Source organism: Lampetra fluviatilis, chromosome 3 (genome assembly GCF_964198595.1).
Source record: "Lampetra fluviatilis chromosome 3, kcLamFluv1.1, whole genome shotgun sequence".
NCBI lineage: Eukaryota > Metazoa > Chordata > Hyperoartia > Petromyzontiformes > Petromyzontidae > Lampetra > Lampetra fluviatilis.
In genome coordinates this window covers 27,824,227-27,833,907 of record NC_136277.1, presented here as the reverse complement: position 1 = coordinate 27,833,907, position 9,681 = coordinate 27,824,227, and the positions used below count along the sequence as shown (strand labels likewise).

The 9,681-nt window shown below is 45.9% G+C and overlaps 1 long non-coding RNA gene and 1 other non-coding gene across 2 annotated transcripts; both read right to left on the bottom strand.

The window, feature by feature from the left end:
• Nucleotides 1-1,792: 1,792 nt before the first annotated feature.
• LOC144955804 (uncharacterized) lies at nucleotides 1,793-8,158 on the bottom strand. The gene is made up of 9 exons (XR_013641809.1): nucleotides 8,107-8,158; nucleotides 6,091-6,176; nucleotides 5,297-5,552; nucleotides 4,951-5,051; nucleotides 4,040-4,173; nucleotides 3,678-3,797; nucleotides 2,793-2,927; nucleotides 2,467-2,516; nucleotides 1,793-2,050 (listed from the first exon to the last, which is right to left on the bottom strand). It is a non-coding gene; the product is annotated as an uncharacterized LOC144955804 (long non-coding RNA).
• On the bottom strand, nucleotides 5,640-5,738 carry LOC144931130 (small nucleolar RNA SNORD16). The gene has a single exon (XR_013636527.1). It is a non-coding gene; the product is annotated as a small nucleolar RNA SNORD16 (small nucleolar RNA).
• Nucleotides 8,159-9,681: the final 1,523 nt, after the last annotated feature.

The window sequence follows — 9,681 nt, the reverse complement described above, 5'->3', positions numbered from 1 at the left end:
GGGGAACGAGTTAAAACGGCCCGATTCAAATACGTTGCGCAACTTGCGGCGACTGCGACAGACCACGTGACGCTCACCTCGTCTCTTGTTACTTGAGAGCTTGGCCACAAAGATAAAGTATAAAGTGGGTTTACTTGGTGACCACCGATATTAAAACTGTTTGGTTTAGGACTTTTACGACTGGCAACCTTGGGATGGGATCACCCAGTGGGGTAGCTTGAACAAGGGGCACAAGACCAGGAACTAAATGGATTAGAATCACAATGGCCTCTATGGTTCAATACAAACTCCCACTAAAGAGCACGAAAATACACCTCGCATCCGTCAATAACAGTACCTTAAAAGATATGCATAAGGCAGTGTTGTTGATGTTACTGGGTTTAATTGTGCACCACTACCAAAATGTTTTTTTTTTTATCGAGACGAGATACATTACCACATTAGCAACTTCACCACTGGTCAAAAACCTCAGAGCCGAGTAGACTTTCGCGTTTGCCGACTCTGCATGCACTCCGTGCCGTGTCCACATCACAAGAAATCCATCCCACGTCGCTAAATGGCTGCCGACGCCATCACAGCAAATCCACTCCATTTCAAGGGCCTCACTTCTCGTGCTAAGACGGCCATTCGGCCCCCACGTGCATTGGAGCTTTCGCAGATACTTGCGGTTGTAACTTGTGGACACGTGCGAGATGGAACATTGCCGACATGTTGCGCTTCGGCTCCTTTTAGCAGTCAACTACTGCTGTAACGCGTCTTAAAATAATGTCCTGCAAATGTTCACGGGTTAAAGGGGATTTAAAGGCAAAAAAGTTATCCACTTTGATGGTAGATCATTTATGGTTTACACGGTTTAAAAAATTAACCCGTAAAAACAAAGTTTTTCACTATAAATCCTTTACATGCGTGGCATCGGTTTTATTTTATTATTCATTTGTTTTTCTTGAGCAAGAGTTTAATCACATTGGTATTTTAAATTAAATGAGAAAAAAAATTCCCTAAAAAGTGGAAAATTTTGGATTTTTTTTCACGAAAATAAATTGCCACGCACGAGTCTGTGTGCAAAATGTCAGCTCGATTGGATCACGGGAAGTGGGTTAAAAAACGACCGAAAGATTTGCACGGTCGTAAGCGCGCAAGTGAACTTAATATAAAGGATTTTAAAAAGTAAGGTGTGCGTGGGGAAAGTAGCCAGTGGTTTGAAAATAAAAAGGTTGAAGATAATTTCCTGCTGCTTGCCATTCGAAGTCAGTACAAATCCTAAAAGACCTCGTTATTTTCCTTAATGTGCAACAAGCCAAATATTAAAATAAAGCTAGCAAAACTGCTATCTGTACAACACACATTACCGCGATTTCAGAACGAGTTAAAGCGCACCATTTATTGAGTTAAATTACATTTCGAAACTGCCAGCATTCAGTTTCTTTACTTTATAAGTCCCTTTAATTTACATGACTGATATTTAAGGTTCAACAGGGCAGCCGATGGAGGTGTTACCGTTTTCTTACAGCCATGGGTTGCAGGCGTTGGGAAACCACAAAAATCCCAACATGTTACGGGAAAATTGCAGCTTTTAAATCAGCTCAAGCACTCATCCCCTGTAACAGGTTACCCCCAGGATGCCGTTTTTGCTTATCACGTGTCCTGTTTCCCCACACAAGGGGAGGTTAGAACTGCCATGTTGTGCGACTTGTTCTGTATGACATGCAAAGTGAAAAAAAGTGAAAGCTTTCCGTTGTCAAGTGTACCACCGTTGTAATGCTGAAAAATGTCGACTAAAAAAACACAACCACCGCGTGTGATGCTCAGATTTTTTATTATCAACTTTGCAAGTCAAGCCGTTTTAGAGCGCAACAGCAAATGTGACAATTCAAAGAAAAACGCGACTTTCACAACAAAATATTAGAAACGGCTGCCGAGCCGCGCCGTTTGCACGCGCCGAAGGCCAGTCGTCTTCCCTTTGCTGTACAACACGACGGGGGCACGCTCCAGCCTCGTGTCAGCCTCTTGGCAACTTCGGTAGCAGGGCCCTCTCTCCTCCTCTTTCAACCTGGTGTGAAACAAGAACACGAGACACCTTCACTTTTCAAGACTTCAATTGGAGTCACAAGGTATATTTCATCCATATTAAAAAGACCCAAAACATTATGCAATCTCATGGAAGAGATAATGCTGGCATTTACGTATGCAAGTTTTAGATTTTAAAGACTCGCACATTTGGGATTTAGTTTCAATTTGGTGCAGTAGTTCAACTCCATCTGCATGCAATGTAGAGGAATAAGATCGCGATCCCCCACCATCGGATTTCACTTAAGATTGCATAACGTGTCCAAGCCTTTGATAGCCAGAGATCAGTAGGACTCAATTTGTTTTCATCAAAATCAACAACACGGAATATCATCAGTTCAATGGCTTTCGGAAAACGAGAGCACGGAAAACGCACGCGTGTACAACGCCTCCACTTACAGAGTTTAAGTTCTCGAAATCCATGTTCCAATGAGCAGTCCCCGCATGAACTAAAAAAAACAAAACATCTGTTAAGCTCAGCAGGGTCAATAAAAAAAGTATCGAAGCATATAGCATGTACAAGACGTCTAATTTGCGCAGTTACGCCCATTGTACATTTTGCGTCGGGGTGTCACGACGTTTGCATCTGGAGAAATCAGCCTGTTCAGCCTCAACACGGAAAATCAGTACGGCAAGTGAACATTTATTTTGTCTCATCACGTTCTCCAGACACTTTCACACGACGCGCACGTCTAGGCTCGTGAAAAAATAAAACCGTAGCTCACCTTGGGGGCTATCGCCATGCGAGGCCCATCCACACCAGCTCAGTCACTTCTTGGTGTTGGTCGGTACAAGTGTGGCCCGGTGCAGCACTGCCGTGTTTCAATAATTAGTTGCACCAGGCACCGCTCCCAAGGACCCTGATAACAGTGCCAATGTGTTTAGCATGTGCGCATTGGGACAATATTTCACCTTAAATGATTGCTAGGAGATCGACTGTGCAGTCTAATCTCAAACTCAATCCATTGCAATTAAAACTGCAAATCATATTCAACTTGAATAGGCAAATAGCACGAGTCTGCATCTGGAGAAATCAGCCTGTTCAGCCTCAACACGTTAAATCAGTACGGCAAGTGAACATTTATTTTGTCTCATCACGTTCTCCAGACACACAAGACTGCGCTTCAGGACACGCGCCTCTTCGCCACTCAATCTCGACACCGAAACAGTTTAAACATCGCTGCGAGCCCATGGAGGAGAGAACTGCATCTCCATCAGTCGCGGTGCAGCTGCAACGCCATTGCACCCAATTCAGCCAGATTACTTTAGATTCATCCAACTGGTGAGCGAACCACAAAGATCGTGACCACGTGGACAGTTTGTTTAGGCGCGTGTGCGCACGTTGTGCAAACATGCGAGGAATTTACTCTTGTACATTTTTGCATCATTATTTTTCAAATTACCACTCAACTGCATTGCTGCAGTATTTCACCTTGGATTAGTTTGCTATCGACTGTGCGAATCCAAAGCAATCGAAATGGCACCCCCCCCCCCTCAAATTGTACCAACATTGTAAAACATGTCTTAAAACCTTTTACAGCCAGGAATTAGCAAAACTTTCTTTTCATAACGTCAGATGATCAGTTAACACGCACTTTGCAGCAACTTACAGAGTTGGGCCCTCCTAGAAGACCATCCCCCGCCATTGAGCAGTCACGGCAACGGAGGAGTCTCATCTTCAGCTCGTGTAAGATGGCAGCATTTGGGTGTTCAGCACAACGAGTTACACACTGGGAAGAGAAATACCCATTTGTCAAGCTCAAGAGCAATACCCTCACCCAGCAAAACATGAAATGCAGTTGGCGTCAGTACGCATCTGGAGAAATCAGCCTGTTCAGCCTCAACACATAAAATCAGAACGGCAAGTGAACATTTATTTTGTCTCATCACGTTCTCCAGACAACACCAATTAAAAAAAAAAACACGACCCGCACCTTTAGGCTCGTGAAAAAAAAATAAAACCGTAGCTCACCTTGGGGGCTATCGCCATGCGAGGCCCAGTCACACCAGCTCAGTCACTTCTTGGTGTAGGTCGGTACAAGTGTGGCCCAGTGCAGCACGCCGTGTTTCAATAATGAGTTGCACCAGGCACCGCTCCCAAGGACCCTGATAACGCAGTGCAAATGTGGTTAGCATGTGCGCATTGGGACAATATTTCACCTTAGATGATTGCTAGAGATCGACTGTGCACAATCCAATCTCCAACCTCATCCATTGCAATTAAAACTGCATATCATGCAACTTGAATAGCCAATAGCACAGGTCGGCATCTGGAGAAATCAGCCTGTGCAGCCTCAACACGTTAAATCAGTACGACAAGTGAACATTTAGTTTGTCTCATCACGTTCTCCAAATGCTTACGACCCACCCCACCCTTCAGACCCACAACCTTCTAGGCCAGCCCATCTGAATGACCGTAACACTGCACGATTTCGGTTGCCATTCCATGGAGGCTAATCGATTTAATCAATATCGACACCCACCGGTGGCGATGCAGTTGCAGGACGTCAAACCTCAATTGGGTGAGATTCTAGTTTTTTTTAAATCGATCGTGAATGCAATCCAATATTCATCCAATCGGTGAACGAGCAAAAGATCGCATGACCAGACAGTTCGTAAGAATGTCTGTGCGCACACTTGTCTGCGTTACGCATGTGAATGCGCCAATGTTTGCAAAAATGCGTCCCGCATTGCTGCTGTATTTCACCTTGGGATTTGGGATTAAGTCCAATCGACTGCAATCCAGAAGGGAATTCCAATTTCACGTCCTCCAGGTCACAAATTGTAAACTATATCTAAACCTTTAATAGCCTGATAAAACTCCCATTTATTTATATAAAATCAACACCACGAAAAGTTATCAGTTCAACAAACACACTTCACCTCAACTTGCAGAGTGGAGCTGCTGGAGGAAGACATCCCACTGAGCAGCCTCAGCACACCACCCTTGCAGAATGCCGTTGGAGCGCTCAGAGGGCAACGCACTGGAAGAGACAAAACCACCCATTTGTTGTTAGCCGATGCGTAATCACTCTCAAAGTAAAGCGTCAAGTTTCTGTGTCATTATGACGATGCTTCAGGTGTCATGGTTGCATCTGGAGAAATCAGCCTGTTCAGCCTCAACACGTAAAATCAGAACGGCAAGTGAACATTTAGTTTGTCTCATCACGTTCTCCAGACGCCCGTACACCGATGCGCAACACAAATGCTCATGAAGAACGCTGCTCACCTTCGGGGTTTGTAGCCAAGCAAGGCCCGGCCACACCAGCTTCAGATTGTTCAACTTGTTAGCGTTGGTCAGCATACATTCGAGTCGCCATCAACGGCTTCACCAGGGCACCACCTCCAAGGATTTCCTCAGGACCTGATCCAACACCAGTGACGAGGCCATGCATGGCAGGTCACCAGGCAGCTAGCGCCGCATTCACCCACGGGATGGATGCTCACCAACATCTTTGCTGGCACCCACGTGTCTTCCAGGACATCTGTAAGTTTCTATAGTCAAGGATTATTGCCACAATTCACAACTGACGACCCACAACTACCCCCCTCCTCCCGTCAAACACACGCCTTGCTCAGTGGTTCGTTTTCAGCATCCGCGTGCGCTGGCTTAAGACGGCAGGCTACCGCCACCAGACGCACAGTAAGTCGCAAATTACAGCATCATGGCAAGGCGGTGGTGCGCGAATGTGGGACCAAGTTTTATTCTTTCAGTGGCGCAGCTATTTATTGAATGTGCAGGCAGAGTTCAACCGCACCACAATGTGCTAAAAAAGGGGGACCTGTATTGTTGGTCTTCCACCACACCGCCAATTAACATGGTTGGCTACGTACCGGTGCAAAAGAAGTTCAACATACGTACTGGCTACATTGTAGAGATGGGGGAAATCGACAGGAGCCCCCACATTTAAATCCCTGCGCCAGAGGCACATGACAAATATCCCACGCTACTGGATTTTTCACTCTGCTCCCCCGAAGAAACCCAGAGCTGCAAAGGTGGGTGGGGTGACAACGAAAGGATACGTGGTTGGTTGATGGCACTCCGCCTTGACTGGCCAGTGGTGCCGCCAATGCCGCTCGCCAGAGGGACACATGGCTGGTCAGGTGACCTGCAACCGACAAACACGTGGGGGGGGGTCAAGTCAAAATGTAATTGCAGTAACCAAAAGCGACAACAATGCTGCAGTTTTAATAGTTGGAGGATCAGGACTTCGTTGTTATCAGGGTGCATCAGCAACACGGACCGAAGTGGGAATCTCATCACGTCTCCAACGCGCAGTGGACGCTACACCACTGCAATACCATCTGGTTAACGTTTTCATTTAGCTACAACACATTTCGGTTACTTTTCAGCGTTTCTTCAACGTGCCTTTTTAATTTCCACCTCCCTATCCCCCACCCCTAAATCGATGGAGATCAAATCGTGTCATTCATCAGGTCGCTGCCATAAACGTTTGCAGTCAAAGGAGTGCAAACTATTTAAGTCAACGACACTTTAAGGCAGTGATTTTACACACAGCCTCGGTATTAAATGCTTAAAACATCTCCAGAGTTCCACTGCACCCAATAACCCCTACGGCTTAAAACGCGCCCTCTACTGGTATACAAACACGTGGTCGCATGAAGCCACAAACCCGGGTTTGAACCCCATTTCTGCTGGAAATTGTATTCGTTGCAATACAATCTTCAGGAACTTCCCCTTCAAACCACCGCTTAGGATCAAGGCTCTCACGCCATGTGTCGGTCATGGGGGGGGGGGGGTTGCTTGACCAAATACTTCATCACCCCGGCCAGTTCGCGTTGGTTTAGTGTAACAGTGGCCAGAAATCGATTTCTCAACGCTATACTTTGTGCTCCCACAAAGTGTTTTAGTAACGTTTACATCTTTAGTAACATTTTCACATTGCAAGGACTTGGGATTAAACTTCCGGTTAATTAGAATACAATTCAAGGTGGTACAGTACAAGCTCAGATGTGGATCAATTGTGAACATTTTATACTTATATAAACACTATCAATAAAAATAACTGTACATCCGCCAAACATTAACAGAGTTGACTACACACTAAACGCGATTCATAAATAGCAATCGTTAAAAATCCCGACTTCAGCAAAATATAATTGGCTTGTTTAACAAGATGCACATTTTAGTTACCGTGTTAAATATTTATACCATGCATTCCACCGCCGTCTTATTTTACTCAAAACGGTGATCAACGTAAAAGCCGCGTACTTAATCAGGCTAAAATGTAAAGATTTTATAATCGTGGGGGCTTCCGGTTGGCACTCATTTTCCAGACGGTGGCCCATCCTTCAAAAATCCACACTTGTTATTTTAACTAGCGATTAATTGTAACCATTTACGTTATCGAGTATTAAAGCTTTTTCGGCAACGCACCAAATTGCGACCGGTTAAACACCAAGGCCCTTCACGTGAAACACCAGGTTATCAACCCATCGAATTCGCCATTTCAATACAAAAAGCCGGGCCCAAAAGCTTCACCAAGTTTTTGGAAATCCTTAAACGCAATGGGCCAAGCAAAGCTCACCAACCCTCCGGAGCCCACGTGTTTAAACCGCAAACTTTACTTCGGTCACAATCAACAACCCAAGTGGGCTTGGGCACGAAACGTCGGCCGCCCAGGGTGAAGTGTTCGGCCGCGTTTGCCAAGAATGGAGTGCGGCCAAAGGCTCCCAAACGACCGATTCGCTGCATCGCATTTGCGGTGGCGAATTCGGAGGGGAGGGGGGGTCCCCTTCATCCAGCAGTGAATTGACTACGGCTGTAGGTCGGCAAGTCCCACCACCACCACCCCACACAATGCCTGAGAAACACGCGTGCGGACCACGTGTTCGACACAAATTTCCTGTAAAAATAGCCTCGCCGAGATTTTAATTGGAGAGTGGAGAAACAACATACCGCCCCGACTCTTACTAAACGTCGCACGTTGTTGTTGGTGTCGCTAAGTAGAATTTTAAAAAAGTTACGATCGCACATTTTCACGTTTGCATGAGTTGAGCATCGCCAAGAAATCTTACCCACAAGGAGGTCCCACGAAACAAAGAGACCCGTGAGCTCGAGGCGTCGCCCTTATATAGCCCGAGAAAACCTTCCGCGGAGGGGGGGAGGGGGGGGGAAGTGATCCGCCTACTGCACCACCTTCTACAGAACAAACGTAATCCCCACCGGACGTTTAGCGGATCGCAAAGAATACGACGCACCTCGAATGATGTTTATATATACGCGCGCGAACACAAACCACGGTACCACCGCAGTTTCGTCGAGGAATTATTTTCGGTCGGCGAAGTGTTACAGATTTGAGGTGCTTCGGCGGTTAACCACGTGGTGTCGTAAGGAGGCGGAGCTTCGAAATCGTCGTTGTCCTCGACTTATCCACTGCTGGATGAAGGCGTCAAATTCACCGGGCCTCTTGCACGACTTTATATTGTTGCTCCATCTCCAGGCAGACACAGATCTGGCTGTCCGCCTGATGACGCCGCTTGTAATTACTGGCGAAACGTCGTACTCAAGATTGCAAATGTTGCGGATTTACTCACCAACATACCGATGTGCTGGACTAGTAACGAATTGGCCACGTTCTGTTTACGTGACAAACCTTACTAATTGGCTGTGTCGGGTGGTGGCGGGTTTAACGACACATTTATATTTAGGGGCCATCCATAAATGACGTCACGCGATTTTGGACGATTTCTGACCGCCCCTCCCCTCGTCACAAAAAGTCAGACCCCCCCTCAAATGACGTCACAAAGATCTACCCCCCCCCCCCAAAAAAAAAAACATGCTTCAAATCTCTTTAAACTATTGTCATTGTAGTGCGTATTTAATGTGCCGCTGCACTGTTAAGAGAAAACATTTATTAAAAAGTATATTTAATTAAGTAGAACGTGTTGTCTATATTTATTTAAAGTTGCGCATTTTGATGTGACGTCACATTTCTCACCCCCCCCCCCAGGTGCGTGACGTCATTTATGGACGGCCCCATATAAGCTCTCACCCAAAAAAATGTATATTATGAATATTGGTCGCGAAAGCCGACGTGTTATAAACTTGTTTCATTCTCTCTGACAATGTCCATGCCAGTGGCTTATCACGTTGCACCCTTAACATGCCCTCGCGTGCGTAACCGCTCGACTGCGTCATTGTCAAGAGGACAGATTTTCATGGGAATGTGGAATTCCCGCTTTTGCTCTGGCCCTCCAAAGGAGACTGGCCACCCACTGCTACTTTGAAGTCACTTGGACTCGCAACGTTTGACTCAGCTCTCGGCTATTATAATAGCTATTATATTACAAAAAGTTACGGAAAGGAGTCTTATGACCAAACCTAGCTGTGCCACAATTATATCGTGCCAACACAACACCCTCCATTGGCCATCACGTACGCTACATGCAGGAACTGCATGGTTTCTAACGGATAAGAGTCTTCCATTAGTTCGTAGACATTGCTGTTTATACATTAACCAAGCTCGGAAAGGGCTTTTACCATCCAGCGGGGAAAATGTCACCTAGATGGGTTCTCAGCTGAATAAAACTTATCTTTGAAATTAACGTGGATATCCATCATACGTCATTTCAAATGTCTTAGGAGTTTGG